General features: G+C 36.2%; 1 protein-coding gene and 1 pseudogene across 1 annotated transcript in view; one reads left to right on the top strand and one right to left on the bottom strand.

The window, feature by feature from the left end:
* The window catches only part of KLF8 (KLF transcription factor 8), a 337674-nt gene that overhangs the window by 297788 nt on the left and 21654 nt on the right, over window positions 1-18232 (bottom strand). The window lies entirely within an intron of this gene.
* Window positions 16590-17510, top strand: LOC101051703 (small ribosomal subunit protein eS26 pseudogene; annotated as a pseudogene).

Raw genomic sequence — 18232 nt, 5'->3', positions numbered from 1 at the left:
ACATATATATCTGGAGAAATGTACATTTAATAATACGTTTATTTATTTGACAAAAATTGTAGGTTGGGTACAGTGGCTCATGCCTGTAATCCCAACATTTTGGGAGGCTGAGGCAGGAGGATCACCTGAGCCCAAGGGTTTGAGACCAGCCTGGGCAACATGGTGAAACCCAGTCTCTACAAAAAACAGAAATTAGCCAGGCATGGTGGTGTGCACATGTAGTCCCAGCTACTCAGGAGGCTGAAGTGGGAGGATTGCTTGAGCCTGGGAGGTCGAGGCTACAGTGAGCCAAGTTCATGTCACTGCACTTCAGCCTAAGTGACAGAGTGAGACCCTGTCTCAAAAAAAACAAAAAGAAAAAAATTATATGTATTTATCAGATGCAACATGATGTTTTGAAATATGTAAACACTGTGAAATGACTAAAAAGAGCTGATTAACATAAGCATTGCCTCATACACCTATCGTTTTTTTGTGGTAAGATCATAAAATCTTCTCTCTTAGTGATTTCCAAAAATATAATACATTGTTATTTTCTATAGTCACCATATTGTACAATAGATATATTAAACAGTATTCTTCCTACCTAAATGAAATTTTGTATCCTTTTAGTAACTTCTCCTCGATCCTCCCATCTGCCTCTAGCTCCTGGTAACCACCATTCTATGCTATGCTTCGATGAGTTCAACTTCTTTAGATTCCATATATAGGTGAGATCATGTTCACTTAACATAATGTCCTCCAGTTTCATCCACACTATCACAAATGACAGAATTTTATTCTTTTTTAAGGCTGAATAATATTCCATTATGTATATATACCACATTTTCTTTAACCATTCATCTACTAAGGGATACTTAGATTAATTCCATATCTTGGCTATTGTAGCTAATGCTGCAATAAACATGGAAGTGCAGATGTTTTTTCAGCATAAATTTCCTTTCCTTGAATACATATAAGTACAAATTTCCAAAAAATGAAATTGGAGATTTATGTAAAAAAAAATATATCAAAAAATAAAATTGGAAAAAAAAAAATATATATATATATATATATATATATATACACACACACACACACATTTGTGGTAACATGCTGGATCATAAACAATTCTATTTTTAATTTTTTTGAGAAATCTCCATACTGTTTTTCTTAATACCTATACTAATTTACATTCCCACCAACAGGAAACAAGGGTTCCCTTTTCTCCACATCTTCATTAATACTTGCTGTCTTTCGTCTTTTTGATAAAAGCCATTCTAACAGGTATGTGTTAATATCTCATTGTGGTTTTAATTTGCATTTCTCTGATAAGTAGTGCTAGTGCACATTTTTAAACAATAGCATTATAAGAGAATAGTCAAGATTTGGAAACAATCTAATATCCATCAACAGGAAAATAAATTTTTAAAACGTCACATAATTGCATACCAGAGGAATTAATTAGATTTAAATATATTAAGATTGTTCAATTTAAAAAAAAATCTGAATGAAAAAAGATGCAGGACAATATGTACAATATGATATTTAAGCGGCTTAAGAATATGCATATGGAGCTATATTATTTCTTGTGCATCTGTATCTAGATATGTAAAATAATGAAAAAATTGACTAAGTAAAAAATTTATTCCAATCTACAGTAATGACTTGCACTTGGATGGTGGGGGTGCTGAAGTGGGGAATTATATATTACTGGATAATTAGTTATTTCCTAAATAATCACACATTTTCTAACATCTATTTCTTTGTCTATCTTGCTTTTTTCCCTGGAATATTTCATGATTCCACTTGTCAAATGCCTATATCTGTTCCTCAAAGTCTAGCTCAAATGTCACTTTCCTCATAAGACCTTCCTTGATTTTTAAGAAATCAGAGTTCTCTGAATTATCCCACCACAATTCGCATCTTAATGGTATATACTCTTACTGCTCCTAGGTGACAGAGCAGTGAAGTGGCAGGAGAGGCAGTAGTGGGGGAAGGAAGGTGTAAGTTTAAGCACAGTTTAAGCAATTGTCAACCTTGAAAATCTTTATTTTTTAATACCAGCTGGGGAAACAAACTCTGTTTCTCCTTTCTTTTTTCTTTCTTTTTTTTTTTTTTTTTTTTGAGACGGAGTTTCGCTCTTGTTACCCAGGCTGGAGTGCAATGGCGCGATCTCAGCTCACCGCAACCTCCGCCTCCTGGGTTCAGGCAATTCTCCTGCCTCAGCCTCCTGAGTAGCTGGGATTACAAGCACGTGCCACCAAGCCCAGTTAATTTTTTGTATTTTTTTTAATAGAGAAGGGATTTCACCAAGTTGACCAGGATGGTCTTGATTTCTTGACCTCGTGATCCACCCGCCTCGGCCTCCCAAAGTGTTGGGATTACAGACGTGAGCCACCGCGCCCAGCCATTTCTCCTTTCTACTTAATTTCTTCTTCATCACTCATTTCTTAAACACCAGCAATATATCTTCTCCCTTACAAAAGCACAAAGGCTTTCAAGAGACATCTGAGGGGCTGTGACTGATGAAGGTCCAAAGAAAGGTAATAATGAAAGGTATAGGCCAGGTGCAGTGGCTTATGCCTGTAACTGAGCACTCTGGGAGGCCGAAGCAGGCGGATCACTTGAGGTCAGGAGTTCAAGACCAACCTGGCCAACATGGTGAAACTGGGTCTCTACTAAAAATACAAAATTTAGCTGGGTGTGGTGGTGTGCACCTGTAATCCTAGCTACTCAGGAGGCTGAGGCAGGATAATTGTTTGAACTTGGGAGGCAGAAGTTGCAGTGAGCCAAGACCATGCCACTGCATTCCAGCATGGATGACAGAGCAAAACTCAGTCTCAAATAATAATAATAATAATAATAGGGATAAAGGTATAGGGAAGCTCCCATTAAGGCATCATTCGGGGCTGGCAGTCATTAATTTAACCCTGGAGCAAAGTAGGTGACTTTTATTTGTGGACTAACATACAAATATTCCCATGGAAATCTCCAGGTATGCTGACAAGTTGTCAGTCATACCATAAATGCTTTGCAACTTTTCTTCAATACCTAACCTCATGATTATGCTGTTATCTTCTTTTTTTTGTTTGTTTTTTTGAGACGGAGTTTCGCTCTTGTTACCCAGGCTGGAGTCCAATGGCCCGATCTTGGCTCACTGCAACCTCCTCCTCCTGGGTTCAGGCAATTCTCCTGTCTCAGCCTCCTGAGTAGCTGAGATTACAGGCATGCGCCACCACGCCCAGCTAATTTTTGTATTTTTAGTAGAGACAGGGTTTTACCATGTTGACCAGGATGGTCTCGATCTCTTGACCTCGTGATCCACCCGCCTCGGCCTCCCAAAGTGCTGGGATTACAGGCTTGAGCCACCGCGCCTGGCCTATGCTGTTATCTTCTATTTCATCCTCCAGATTCACTACTCAACCTTCTCCATTCTGCTTTGTGTCCCTGAAGTCTAGTTTTTATGTATTCCATTAATGGGATCCCCTCTTCTCTGGCTTTTGTTTGGGGTTTGGGCAACAAGAAGTGCCCACAAGCCTTTGAAATGAGAGAAGAGAGCATGTTTGAATTAATTCTCTCTCCAAGCTTCCACCCTACAGTAACTGTGGGCTGGCTGTTTCCTTCAACCAAAGATCATAGCTTCTATCAAGTGGCTCTCTCTAATAGCTATAGATACTCATATAAAGTTCCAGAAATTATTTCCTACTTGCACCTCTTCAGTCTAGGAGTACTAAAAGCACCTGTCCTTACCATACCTACTCTAGGTAGTACACTAGCACAAAAATAGTAGTACACTATTTTCGTAGTTTTCCTATTCTTTCCTCACAACTTTGTATGTAGTTCCAGTATTAAACTTGCCCCCAATTACTCAATGGTATCTGTTTGCTTCTGGAACCCTGACTGATAAAACCGTTATTATCATTACAATTCAAATAACGACCAACATCTGTTGAGCAGGTACTGCGTGCGAGGCTTGACATGTATTGACTCATTTAACCATCACAAAACCTCTATGCGGTAAATACCTCTGTCTTTTCTACAAATCACTTCACTCTTCCTTTCTTCATTTCTGTTCCAGATATTTTTCTCTCCCTTTAACTGTGAAAAGAAACTTGAGCTTCATTTCCTGCTATAGTTTAAAGGAAATAAGCCCTAAATTTCATCATGGCTTGCAAAAATAATAATAAGGGTAACAGAAAGGACGCGATCTGGTTAATACATTCAGAGCAAGATAATCAAAGAATGGATAGAAAAACTACGCAAGGTAATTGTATAAAGTTGATGAATAACATAAGATACATTGTTCCTCACTTTCTGTCACAGGGAATGATTTTCAGGCTACAAAGAATAAAGAGGAAAAAGAGGTAAAACACATTTTCAGATGATGGAAAAGCCCATGATAAGCAAATCAATAGTAAGAAATCACACCGATCTCTTAAACAGTTGTTAAAATCAGCCACCAGGAAGAAGGGTAAAAAGAAGAGAACAAGAAAATAGGCCATAGATGCAAATCAATAATATCTAATTTCAAATGAGGCATTTTATCACCTTGTCCAGTAATTTTTCAATGACACCACAATGCCATGCAATAGCTTTGTTTATCATATATAGTGCTAAATTGTTCTTTAGTTGTTTCATGTGTGTTTTTGTTCTCTCACTAAACAGAGAAGGCCCATTCTCTTTTTTTTCAATTCCACTGGTCTAAGCACTCTTGATCAAAATCCTTCAAAAGCTTCACAATGATCTTTAAATAAAGTTCAGACTTTTTTTCTTTTTGACAGAGTCTTGCTCTGTTGCCCAAGCTGGGGTCCAGTGATGGGATCATGGCTCACTGCAACCTCCACCTCCTGGGTTCAAGCAATTCTATCTTAGCCTCCCAAGTAGCTGGGTCTATGGGCACACGTCATGACGTGTGGCTATTTTTTTCGCATTTTTAGTAGAGACAGGGTTTCACCATATTGGTCAGGCCGGTCTCGAGCTCTTGACCTCAGATCATCCACCCACCTTGGCCCCCACGAAGTGCAGGGATTACAGGTGTAAGCCACTGCCTCTGGCCAAAGTTCAGGCTTTTTACAAAAGATTTTCAGTCAGGGACAGAGAGGAAGGAAGAATGAAACGATTTTAGTTAAAGCTGAAAGTGAATAATGGTTTTTCTTTCAATTATTCGTACTTTTTCAACTTTTTGTATCACTATCCCCTTCACTCATTTTATTCCAGCTACATTGTTCTTTTTGTAGTGTTGGATATTTTGCATTCCTTTAAACATTAAGTGCTTTGTACTTGTTAATCTCTTTGGTATGCTCAGCAAAAAAGACAATTAGATACCTGAAAGTAAAGCTTTGCTTAATTAGATAGCCATATGGAGTCTTCAAAGCTATGGGAGTGAAAACAATTGAGGTTTTTTATTGGGCTAAGATGCAATTTATATGACTAGCATAGCAACTTACAGCATCACATATATAGCATTTACCTACATATTCACTCATCTAATCATTCAGCAATTCTTTATTGAGTGACTATTCTTTAACAGAACCCATAGATGCTTAAGGATACCTATTCATTGATTCAACTACTTCTTTCTGAGTGTCAATCACGGGCTAGAAACAATGCTGGATACTTTGATGAATGAAAGAAAAAAAAAAGGTCCCTACTGTAATGAAGTTCACGGTCTACTGGGGGAAAGCAGACACTAAAAAAAAAATAAAATAAAATAAATAAAAAAAATAAAAAAACACAGATTGATTCATTACAATTTTCTGTGTAGAAAAGCACAAAGTGTGATGAGTGTGAATGAGGGGTTTAAAAATGTTTCACTAAGGAAATATCTATTGAGTAAAAAGCAGAACAGTGTGTAGAAATTGAAAAAAGAAGGGGGGTTCAGGGATTGGTAAAGAGAATACCAGGCTCAAGAGAACTGTAAGTGCAAAGGCCTTGATATGTAAAGAAATGGAAAATGTCCAGCTACTTTGAGGATCACTGTGACTGAAACAAAGCAAGTAGAAGACAGAGTGATAGAAGACTAACTTGGAGGGTAGGAAAAATTGAAAGAAAAAACATTCTTCATTTTTAGCTTTCTCAAATCACTTCCTTTCTCTTTCCTTCCACTTTGTCCCTGATCATACAGATTATTTGTAGGAGGGCCTTCATAAAAAGTCTGGACTTCATTCTAAAAACACTGGGAAGCATTAAAAGGATTCTGTTTAAGGGGTGAGATGATCTGATATCTAATTTGAAAAGATCACATTGGCTACTACGTGAAAATGGATTGCAAGAGTGTATTTCAGGAGGTTAGTATCCACTAGTGCTTCCATAAGAAAAGAGTGACGAATCTCATCAGATTCCACGTAGAGAATAAGTACTGACATGTGAGCTTTTCTTCACAAGGAAGTTCCTGATGACTTTTGCCACGGACGTCTTTGTGGAGTTGTAAAGATCTAAAGCATGACTATAAGGTTGAAGAGTGAGTGGAAACTGAGGCAATGTACCCAGTGAATGCATATAACTCTTTTGAGAAATCTGGTTCAGGAAAATATATTTACTTGTTTGCCCACGGGAAAGAAGACTGATTTTATTTTTAATTTTTTTTTTTTTTTTTTTTTTTTTTTTGGAGACAGTTTTGCTCTTGTTACCCAGGCTGTAGTGCAATGGCGTGATCTTGGCTCACCGCAACCTCCTCGTCCTGGGTTCAGGCAATTCTCCTGCCTCAGCCTCCTGAGTAGCTGGGATTACAGGCACGCGCCACCATGCCCAGCTAATGTTTGTATTTTTAGTAGAGACAGGGTTTCACCATGTTGACCAGGATGGTCTCGATCTCTTGACCTCATGATCCACCCGCCTCCACCTCCCAAAGTGCTGAGACTACAGGCTTGAGCCACCGCGCCCGGCCCTATTTTATTTTTAAGATGGAAGCAAGTACAGCATGTTTACTGATAGAAAAGCTTACATAGAGATAGAGAAGTTGAAGATGCAAAAGGAAGAAATAATAACATTTCTAGGAAGGAACCAGTGAGTAGGGTCTAAAGCATAGACCAAGGATTGGCCACAGAAAGGAAGAGGGCCTTCTCCTCCATCATAACAAGATGGAAAAAGGAAGAATGTGTGCAGATGCAGATACTCCTTTTTCCCACCATTAGGCTGCAAAGGCATGATGAATACATGATTTTAACTAAGCTCATCACATGACTGTGATGCTTTGGACATTTGATTCTGGAGGAAAGTATGCAAAGAAGCAAGAAGAAAAAAGTACACATTGTATAGGTGTCAGAATCAACAACATCTGATTTCTAAGCACAGCAGTTTTGATGATCCCAATAGCGTGATCATTTCCAGAGAAGGCATCAGTGTCCATTGCAGCATTCCAGTATCAGTGGTAGCAACAACAAGGTCCATGTATCAGATGGCTCCTCTATTGTAAATATGGCTGTGGTGCTTGGTTCTTGCCTATTTACTCCGTCCGTTTCACTAAACTTCCAAGCAATTCTAGCAATTAATCACTGCCCTTTTCACAAATTCTTCATCTGCAAAAGTGAGACAGAACTGGTTTCGGTGGCTTGCAACCAAAGAAACTGACTGATAAATATATGAGAAAGAAACAATGTATTTTTTTTAAAGTAAGGTGTCAATTGAAAGAGAAACAATACAAAAAAAAATACCAATAAAATGAGAAGTTGCTCCTTTGAAAAAATAAATAAAATTGATATGTAACTAACTAGATTAACAAAAAAGAGAATATTCAAATAATTATAATCAGAATAAAAATAAAGACATTATAACTAATATTGGGGAAATACAACAGATCATCTGAGACTACTATGAACATATCTGGGAACACAAACTAGAAAATCTAGAGAAAATGGATAAATTACTGGAAACATACAAACTCCCAAGCTTGAATCAGGGAGAAACAGAAATCCTGCATAGACCAATAATGAGTAGTTAGATTGAATCAGTAATTAAAAAAAAAAAATCCCCATCCCCGCTAAAAAGAGCACAGGACCAGATGTACTCACAGCTTAATTCTACAAGATATTTGAAGAACTGGTATCAATTCTACTGAAACAATTCCAAAAGGTCAAGGAGAGAATTCTCTCTAATACTATGAAGTAAGAATCACCCTAATACCAAGCCAGGATAGGACACATACACACACACACACACACACACACACACACACACAAAACCTACAGACCAGGCTGGTCTGAGTGCCGTGGTATTTACAACTAATTGATCACAACCAGTTACAGATCTCTTTGTTCCTTCTCCACTCTCACTGCTTCACTTGACTAGCATTTTAAAATAAATAAATAAATAAATAAATACATAAATAAATAAATAAAACTACAGATCAATATGCCTGATGAATATAAATCCAAATATCCTCAACAGAATGCTAGCAAACTAAATCCAACAGCACATTAAAAAAAAAAAAATTCACCACGATCAAGTGGATTTCATTCTATAGATACAGGGATGTTTCAACACATTCAAGTCAATAAATGTGATTAACCACAAAAACAGGATTAAAAACAAAAAGCCTATGATCATCCTAGTAGATGCAGAAAAAGCAACTGATAAAATCCAGCATCGCTTCATGACTTAGATCCTCAACAAACTAGATATAGCAGGAATGTACCTCAAAATCATAAAGGTCATGTATGACAAACCCAGAGCCAACATTATACTGAATATGGAAAAGTTGAAAGTATTCCCCTTCAGAACTGAGACAAGACAAGAAAGCCCACTTTCACCATTTCTGTTCAACATAGTACTGGAAGTTCTATCCAGAGCAATCAGGCAAAAGAATAAAAGGCATCCAAATAGAAAATGAAGAAGTTGAACTATTTTTGTTCGCCAATGATGCGATCTTATACCTGGAGGGCAACAAAGATTATCATGATTCAAGAGAAAGTTAAAATTGAATCCAAAAGACTCTTTAAAATCCAGTAAAACAATACAAGAGCTGAAAAATGGAATAGCTATTTTCAGAATCAAATTGATCTGATAGACCTGAAAACCTCACTATGAGAATTCGTAATACAATCAGAAGTAATAACAGCAGAATAGAACAAGCCCAGAAAAGAATCCCAGACTTCAAAGACAGGCTCTTCAAATCAACTCAAGCAGACAAAAATAAAGAAAAAATAATTTTTAAAAATATGAACAAAATCACCAAGATATATGAGATTATGTAAAGAGACCAAAATTATAACTCATTGGTGTCCCTGAAAGAGAGGAAGAGCAATTAACTTACAAAAAAAATTTGAGAATATTGTCTGTGAAAGTTTTTGGAACTTACTAGAGAGGGTAGCATTCAAATTCAGGAAATTCAGAAAAACCCTCCAAGATGCTATGCAGGATCATCAAGACTCATAGTCATGATTCTCCAAGGTCAACATGAAAGAAAAAAATATTAATGGCAGCTAGAGAGAAGTCACCTTCACAGGGAACCTTTTACAATAACAGTGGAAGTTTCAGCAGAAATCCTATAAGCCAGAAAACATTGGGGTCCATATTAGGCATTCTTAATGAAAAGAAATCCAAATTAAGAATTGCATATCCTGCCAACTAAGCTTCATAAATGAGGGGAAATAAAATTCTATTCAGACAAGCGAATAATAAGGAAATTTTTTACTACTAGATATAGTTTACAAGAGGTCCATGAGGAAGTTCTAACCACAGAAGCAATAAACAATTACCCGCCACCACAAAATCACGTGTAAGTACATAGACCAATAACACTGTAAAGCATCTATACAATCAAGTCTACATGAGAACCAGCTAACATGAAGACAGGATCAAATTTGCACATTTCAACACTAGCTTTGAATATCAATAGGTTAAATGTTCCAACGCAAAGGCAGAGAGTAGCATCTTGGATAAAGCAAGCAAGACCCAAGTGCATGCTATAATCACAGAACTCGTCTAACACATAATGACATACATAGACTCAAAGTAAAGAGAAAGTTGAAGATCTATCAAGAAGAAAAAAGCAGAAGTTGCTATTCTTATTTCAAATAAAACAGGCCTTAAAGCAAGAAGGATTTTTAAAGAAGACAAAAAAAGGGCATTACATAGAAGGTAAAGGGTTCCATTCAATAAGACTTAACTATCCTAAATATATATGCACCCAACACTAGAGCATTCAGATGCACAAAACAAGTTATTGGAGACCTATGAAGAGTCATATGTAAACACATTAATAGTAGGAGACTCCATTAACAGTATTGGATCATTGAGGTAGAAAGCTAACAAAGATATTCAGGAAATAAATTCAACACCTGTCCAAATGAACCTGACAGACTTTAATAGAACACTGGACTAACAGCAGAATATACATTATTTTCATCTAGACATGGTACATAGTCTAAAATTAACCATACAATGAGCCATAAAGCAATTCTCAACACATTCAAAAACCCAAAATCATACCAACCACACTCTCAGACCACAGCATATTAAACATAGAAATCGATACCAAGATCTCTCAAAACCATACAATTACATTGAAATTAAACAACATACCCCTGAATAACGTTTGGGTAAACATGAAATTAAGGCAGAAATCAAAGCATTCTTTGAAACTAATAAAACCAAAGAGAAAACACATGAGAATCACTGGGACACAGAGCAGTGTTGAGAGGAAAATTTACAGCCCAAAACATCCCCATCCAAAAGTTAGAAAAATCTGAACAAACTAACATCACAAATAAAGGAACCAGGAAAATAAGACCAAACCAATCCCTAAGCTAGCAGAAGAAAAAAATAACAAAAATCACAGCTAACCTGAACAAAATTTATATGTGAAAGCCATACACACAATCAACAAATGAAAAGTTATTTTTTTGAAATGAGTGAGATTGATAGACCACTAGTTAGACTGATAAAGAAAAAAGAAGATCCAAATAAATATGATCAGAAATGACAAAGGAGACATTATCACCAATGCTACAGATACATTTTTTAAAAACCCTCAAGTCTATTAAGAGCATCTCTATAAACACAAATTAGAAAACCTAGATGAAATGGATAAACTTCTGGGAATATACAACCTCCCAAGATTGAACCAGGAAGAATTTGAAACAGAGAACACACCAGGAATTAGTTCTGAAATTAAATGAGTGGTTTAAGAAACAAACAAACAAAAAACCTACCAACCAGAAAAAGCCCCAAACCATAAGGATTTACAGCCAAATTTTACATATAAATGTTTATATATAAATAAAAGTTGATCTCAGTCTTTCAGAAACTATCCCAAAAATTTGAGGAGGAAAGACTCCTCTCTACTATATTCTATAAGGCCAGCATCATTGGGATACCAGAATCTCTCACAGACACAATAAGGTAGGAAAATTTCAGGCCAATATCCCTGGTAAACATACACGCAAAAATCTCCAACAAAATATTAGCAATCCACATCCAACAACAAAACAAAAAGTTAATCCACCATGATCAAGTGGATCCTCTTTATTCCCAGAATGCAAGTTTGGCTCAACATATACCAATCAATAAGTGTTATTCATCACGTAAAAAGAATTAAAACAAAAACTACATAATCATCTCAATAGACATAAAAATGCTTTCAATAAAATTCAACATCCGTTTATGTTAGAAACCCTCAACAAACTAATCACTGAAGGAACATACTTCAAAATAATAACATCAATCTATGACAAACTCACAGCCAACATTATACTGAATGGGTCAAAGCTTAAAGCATTCCTCTAAAAAACCAGAACAAGACAAGGATGCCAACTCTCATGATTCTTATTCAACATAGTACTGAAAGTGCTAGTCAGAGCAGTTACTCAAGAGAAAGAAACAAAAGGCAGCCAAATGAGAAGAGAGGAAGTCAAACTATCTCTCTTCTCAGATAATATGATTCTGTACCTATAACATGCCATAATCTCTGCCCAAAGGCTTACAGATCTTATAAACAACTTCAGCAAAGTTTCAAGATACAAAATGAATGTACAAAAGTCAGTAGTATTTCTATACACCAATAATGTCCATGCTGAAACTAAATCAAGAGCCCAAGCCTATTCACAATAGCCACAAAAACAATAAAATAGCTAGGAATACAGCTAAACAGAAAGATGAACTATCTCTGCAAAGAGAACTACAGAACATTGCTCAAAGGAATCAGCAATGAAACAAACAATTGGAAAAACATTCCATTATCATAGATAGAAAGAATCAATATTATTTAAATGGCCATATTTCACAAAGCAATTTACAACTTCAATGTTATTTCTATCAAACTACCAATGATATTCTTCACAGAATTAGAAAAAAAACTATTCTATAATTCATACAAAACAAAAAAGTATCCTAAATAGTCAAATCAACCCTGTGCATACAGAACAAAACCAGAGGCATCACACTACCTGACGTAAGTGGTACTACAAGGCTACAGTAACCAAAACAGCATGGTATTGATATATAAGAAGGTTCATAGATCAATGGAACAGGTTAGAGATACCAGAAATAAAGCCACATACTTACAGTCATCTGCCCTTGGCAAAGTCAACAATAAGAAGCAATGGAAAAGTGACTGCCTATTCTATAAATGATAATGGGATAACTGGCTAGACATATGCAAAATATTTAGGTGAACCCTATCTCTTCCCCATATACCAAAATAAAGCTGATGTGAATTGAAGACTTAAATGTAAAACATAAAATTACAAAAACTCTAGGAAAAACCCTAGAGAATATAACTCTGAACAGAGGCCATGATAAATATTTCATGTCAAAGATGCCAAAATCAATAGCAACAAAAACAGAAATGGACAAGTCGGACCTAATTAAATTAAAGAGCTTCTGCAAAGAACAATAAATTATCAAGAGAGTAAACAGACAAACTACACAATAGAAGGAAATATTTGCAGACTATGGATCCAACAAAGGTCTAATATTCAGAATCTATAAAGAACTTAAACAAATTAACAAGCAAAAACAAAACAACCACATTAACAAATGAGCAGAAAACATGGACACTTCTCATAAGAAGACATACATGTGTCCAAAAAGCCTATGAAAAAATACTCAGCATCACTAACCATTAGAGGAATGCAAATCAAAACCACAATAACACCTCACACAAGTCAAAATCACAATTATTATAAAGTCAAAAAATAACATATGCTTGTGAGGTTGTAGAGGAAAGGAAACAAATATCCTGCTGGTATTAATATAAATAAGTTTAGCCACCATGCAAAGCAGTGTGGAGAATTCTCAAAGAACTTAAAACAGAACAACCATTTGACCCAGCAGCCTCATTACTAGGTATATACCCAAAGGAATAGAAATAATTCTACCATAAAAATACATACATACACATGCTCATCATAGCAAATACATGGAGTCAACCTAGATGTTCATCAATGGTGGACTAAGTAAAGAAAAATGTGGTAAATATATAATATGGAATGCTATGCAGGCATTAAAAAAGAACAAACTCATGACCCTTCCAGCAACTTGGATGGAATTAGAGGACAACATCATAAGCAAATTAATACAAAACAGAAAACCAGATACTACATGTTATTTCTTATAAGTGGAAGCTATACATTGACTACACACAGATATGATGAAGTGAAAAATAGACACCAGGGTCTACTTGAGAGTGAAGGGTGAAAGAAGGTGAAGATCTGAAAACTATGTATCCAGTGCTATACTCATTACCTGAGTGACAAAATCATGTATACACAAAACTCCCATGACATCCAATTTACCCAGTATCAATGCTGTACATTAACTCTCTGAACCTAAAATACTGAAAAAAATCAAATGATCTCATTAAAGTGGGCAAATAACATGAAAAAAACATTTCTTAAAAGAAGATATATGAGGTCAAGATGGCCAATTTGAAGCAGCTGCGGTCTTCAGCACTCACAGGGAAGAATGAAGGCCAAGTGAATTAAACATCTTCAGCTGAAATATCCAGGTTCTCACACTGGGCCTGACTAGGCACAACCTTATCCATCATGATCAATTAGGCCTCATCCTTGGGATGCAAGGTTGGTTCAACATACACAAATAAATAAATAAATGTGATTCCTCACATAAACAGAACTAAATAGAAAAACGATATGATTATGATGTAGAATAAACCTCTGATAAAATTCAACATCCATTCATGTTAAAAACTCAATAAACTAGGTTTTGAAGGAACATATCTCTAATTAATAAGAGCCATTTATGATGAATCCACAGACAATGTCGTGCTGAATGGGCAAAAGCTGTAAGCATTCACCTTGAAACTGGCACAAGACAAGAATGCCCTCTCTCACCACTCCTATTCAATATAGTTTTAGCCAAGGCAATCAGGAAGAGAAAGAAACAAAGGTATTCAAATACAAAGAGAGGAAGTCAAATTGTCTGTTTGCAGATGAAGTGATCCTATATCTAAAATAACCCCATTATCTCAGCCCAAAGCTTCTTAAGCTTATAAACAATGTCAGCAAGATCTCAGGATACAAAAGCAATATGCAAAAATTGCTACCATTCCTATGTTCCACTTCTGTACCTGGTTCCTCTTTTTCTTAGAAGATAGAATCAGTAATAGTAACATAAATCTTAATGTCTTTGTTCTTTCTTGACAAGTATGAGAAAAGTGCTGACACATTAGGTCTTCTCCTCATCTCAGCTACTTGAAAGACCTGGGCCCCTATCTCCAAAACACGTGATTTAAGTGACCCTATCACTGACCACCATTACCTCACCCTACCTACCCTGCCCCCTGCTTTGTACTCAATAAAAGTCAGAGTGTCCAGGCACTCGGGGCCAGTGCCAGACTCTGCACTTGGGTTGGCAGTGGACCCCTGGGCCCAAACTATTTTTCTATTGATCTCTGTGTCTTGGGTCTTGATTTCCACAGTTTCTCATCTCCACACCAGTAGAGAGGGGCTGACAGGGCCCTGTAAGGCTGAAACCTACAGCATAAATGTCTTCTTTTGAGAAGTGTTGGTTCATATCCTTTGCCCACTTTTCGATGAGATTGTTTTTTTCTTATAAATTTGTTCAAGGTCTTCGTAGATTCTGGATACTAGCCCTTCGTCAGATGGGTAGATTGCAAAAATTTTTCCCATTCTGTTGGTTGCTGGTTCACTCATATGATAGTTTCTTTTGCTGTGCAGAAGCTCTTTAGTTTAATTCGATCCCATTTGCCTATTTTGACTTTTGTTGCCATTGCTTTTGGTGTTTTCGTCATGAAGTCCTTGTCCATGCCTATCTTCTGAATGGTACTGCCTAGGTTTTCTTCTAGGGTTTTTGTGGTGTTAAGTCTTGCATTTAAATCTTTAATCCACCTTGAGTTAATTTTTGTTTATGGTATAAGAAACAGATCCAGTTTCAGCTTTCTGCATATGGCTAGCCAGTTTCCCCAACACCATTTATTAAATAGAGAATCCTTTCCCCATTACTTGTTTTTGTCAGGTTTGTCAAAGATATGGTGGTTGTAGATGTGTGGCATTATTTCTGAAGCCTCTGTTCTGTTCCATTGGTCTATATATCTATTTTGGTACTAGTACCATGCTGTTTTCATTACTGTAGCCTTGTAGTATAGTTTGAAATAAGGTAATGTGATGCCTCCACCTTTGTTTTTTGTTTTGTTTTGTTTTGTTTTTTGCTTAGGATTGTCTTGGTTATGAGGGCCCTTTTTTGGTTCCATATGAAATTTAAGGTGTTTTTTTTCTAATTCTGTGAAGAAAGTTAATGGTAGCTTGATGGGGATAGCATTGAATCTATAAATTACTTTGAACAATACGGCCATTTTCACAATATTGATTCTTCCTAACCATGAGCATGGAATGTTTTTGCATCTGTTTGTGTCCTCTCTTATTTCCTTGAACAGTGGTTTGTAGTTCTCCTTGAAGAGGTACTTCATATATTTCTAAATAATTTATTCTCTGCAGCAATTGTGAATGGAATTTCCCTCATTATTTGGCTCTTTGTCTGTTATTGGTGTATAGGAATGCTTGTGATTTTTTGCACATTGATTTGGTGTTAAAAAAACAACTTTTTGTTTTATTGATCTTTTGTTTTCTTCATTTCATTTTCATGTATTTCTGCTCTTTATTATTTCTATGCTTCTGCAATTTTCAGTTTGGTTTGCTCTTGCCCTCCTAGTTCCTCAAGATGCATCATTAAATTGTTTATTGAAGTATTTCTTTTTTTTAATGTGGTGACTTACAAACTTCCCTATTAGGACTGCTCTCACTGCATCACATTAGTTTATGTCACAATCCATTTTTACTTGTTTCAAAAATATTTTCCATTTCCTTCTTAATTTCTTCTTTGATCCACTGGTCATTCAGGAGCATAATGTTTAATATCCATGTGTTTGTATAGTTTCCAAAATTGTTCTTGTTTTTTATTTCTGCTTTTATTCCATTGTGGTCACAGAAGATTCTTGATATTATTTCAATTTTTTGAATGTTTTAAGACACATTTTGTAGCCTAACACATGCCTTATCCTTGAGAATGAACCAAATGCTAAGGACAAGAATGTTTTTCTGTGGTCTTCAATTTCTTTTTTATTTCCTTCATGTCTTCCTTTTAGTAAAAGTGATTTTTTTTCTTGTAAATATCTGTTAGAGCTTTCTCTGCTGAGAGCTTCGAAAATGACAAAGAAAAGAAGGAACAACAGTCGTGCCAAAAAGGGCCATGACCATGTTCAGCCTATTCGCTGCATGAACTGTGCCCGATGCGTGCCCAAGGACACCGCCATTAAGAAATTCGTCATTTGAAACATAGTGGAGGCCGCAGCAGTAAGGGATATTTCTGAAGCGAGCGTCTTCAATGCCTATGTACTTCCCAAGCTCTATGTGAAGCTACATTACTGTGTAAGTTGTGCAATTCACAGCAAAGTAGTCAGAAATCGATCTCGTGAAGCCCACAAGGACCGAACACCCCCACCCCGATTAAGACCTGCGGGTGCTGCCCCACGACCTCCACTAAAACCCATGTAAGGAGCTGAGTAAAAGATTGAAGACAACTATTCTCTGGAGAAAAATAAAATGGAAATTGTACTTAATATTGCCTATTAAGTGTACCTGTGCCAGATAGGGTGGGGATTTTGTATGTGTTAGACTAAGTGTGAAATAACAAGTAGTATTTTCATGGGGAAGAAAGCTTATTTATGTAATCAAAAATTTTTTTGGAGTCTTGCTCTGTTGCCCAGGCTGGAATGCAATGGTGCTATCTCAGCTCATTGCAACCTCTGCCTCTTGGGTTCAAGCGATTCTCCTGCCTTGGCTTTCCAAGTAGCTGGTATTAGAGACATGTGCCACCACACCCAGCTAATTTTTGTATTTTTAGTAGAGATGGGGTTTTACTATATTGGCCAGGCTGGTCTGGAACTCCTGACCTCAGATAATTAACCCCTTAGGCCTCCTAAAGTGCTGGGATTACAGGTGTGAGCCGTCATGCCTGGCTATTCATTTAAATTAAACCTTGTTTGCAATCATGTCCTTGGCCTCACAACTTGCATAGCTGTGTGAAATAAAAAGTTTAGGCATTAAAAAAAATATATCTGTTAGATACATTTGATCTATAGTGCAGATAAAGTCCAATGTTTCCTTGTTGATTTTACATCTGGAAGGTCTGTTTTAATTTCCTGCTTTTTACTTTTTGTGTATCTACTGTATGTTTTTTGATTTGGGATTACCATAAAGCTTGAAAATACTATCTTAAAACCCATTATTTTAAACTGATGACAACTTAACACTGATTGCATGAACAAAAAAGCGATAGGAAAACTAAGGAACATTCTACACTGTAACTTCATCTCCCTGCTTCTAAAATTTGTTTTTTTCCATTTATACCTTACTCTACTGTCTATGTCTTGAAAAGCTGTCATACGTCATAGTTACTATTTTGATTCATATTTTTGTCTATTTGATGTAAGAGTAGTTTATACACTACAATTATAGTGTTATAATATTTTTCATTTTTCTATAGACTTATTATTACCAGTGAGTTTTGTGCCTTCAGACTATTTCTTAATGCTCATGAATGTCCATTCCTTTCTGATTGCAGAATTCTATTATTTCTTGCAGGATGGTCTGGTGTTGGTGAAATCCCACAGCTTCTGTTGGTCTTGGAAAATCTTTATATTTTCTTCATGTATGAAATACATTTTCACTGGCTACAGTATTCTAAGGTAAATTTTTTTCCTGCAGCACTTTAAATACATCATGCCACTCTTTCCTGTCCTGTAAGGATTTTCACTGAAAAGTCTGCTGCCAGA

Source organism: Saimiri boliviensis, chromosome X (assembly GCF_048565385.1).
Source record: "Saimiri boliviensis isolate mSaiBol1 chromosome X, mSaiBol1.pri, whole genome shotgun sequence".
Classification (NCBI taxonomy): Eukaryota; Metazoa; Chordata; class Mammalia; order Primates; family Cebidae; genus Saimiri; species Saimiri boliviensis.
This window is presented reverse-complemented; position numbering and strand designations above follow the sequence as displayed.